Below are 1,031 nucleotides of genomic sequence, written 5' to 3' on the forward strand. Positions count from 1 at the left end.
TGTTGGGAGTCAAAAAAATGAAGCAGATATAGTATTCCCTATAGCCAATGCTAAAATAATGTGGAAAGGACTGTTTCTACAGAAACAAAAATGCAGTAGGGCCGTGTAGAAGGCAGGTTAGCACACAGGACAACTGGTGCCTGACCTAACACACAACTATTTAAACATGTTTAAACATATGACTTTAAACATTATGTCAGTTCTTTAACAAATGGTGCAGGGTCTGTGGGGTGAGGGGGGTTGTAAATAACCTAAGCATACAGGAGCACCAAACTGAGTGGCAGTGTTTTTCTAATATTAAAGGAAAATAGTGCTGTTTTAAATCCACTGTTTATCAGCTGCTACTGACTCCAAAGCAGGGCTACTTCAAAGGGAAAAAGAAGACTCTTGTATTTTCTTGGGAGAATTAAAAGGCAGGACAATTAAAGAGAGAGTGAAACCCAAGTGAAAATAGCATACAGCAGGTATCAAAGTGCCAGAGGTGGCGAATGCCAGCCAGCCAACCCAATACAAAATAATTGTGCTGAGCTTGATTGGACATTATTAAATGCACTCAGCCAAACTGCCTTAAAAAGGTATTATTTCACATTGACTCCAGGCCATAATCTGGTAAGTGTCTATCAAGATAGTTTTCTAAAGTTAGGTTTAATTATAGTGGAATTAAGTGCCTTTTCTTATCCAGAAAAATATTTTAGAGATTAAAGAACTGCGTTTAAATGCAAACTAATATGCATTCCTTCAGCCAGTTGCACAAAAACTGTGAAATTAAAATTTTTCCCTTTTAATAAAGGCAAAATGATGTGAAATCAAATAAGACCTTCAGATTTGGAAGTCAGAGAAAAATTTCTTTTTTTGGCTTGGTCTAAGCATTTCAACCTATGTTTATGTAAAAGAATCTGGCCCACTTGACTGGGCGCGGTGGCTCACGCCTATAATCCCAGCACTTTGGGAGGCCGAGGCGGGTGGATCACGAGGTCAAGAGATCGAGACCATCCTGGTCAACATGGTGAAACCCCGTCTCTACTAAAAAA

The sequence above is a fragment of the Cebus imitator genome, unplaced genomic scaffold (assembly GCF_001604975.1).
Source record: "Cebus imitator isolate Cc_AM_T3 unplaced genomic scaffold, Cebus_imitator-1.0 Scaffold42, whole genome shotgun sequence".
Lineage (NCBI taxonomy): Eukaryota > Metazoa > Chordata > Mammalia > Primates > Cebidae > Cebus > Cebus imitator.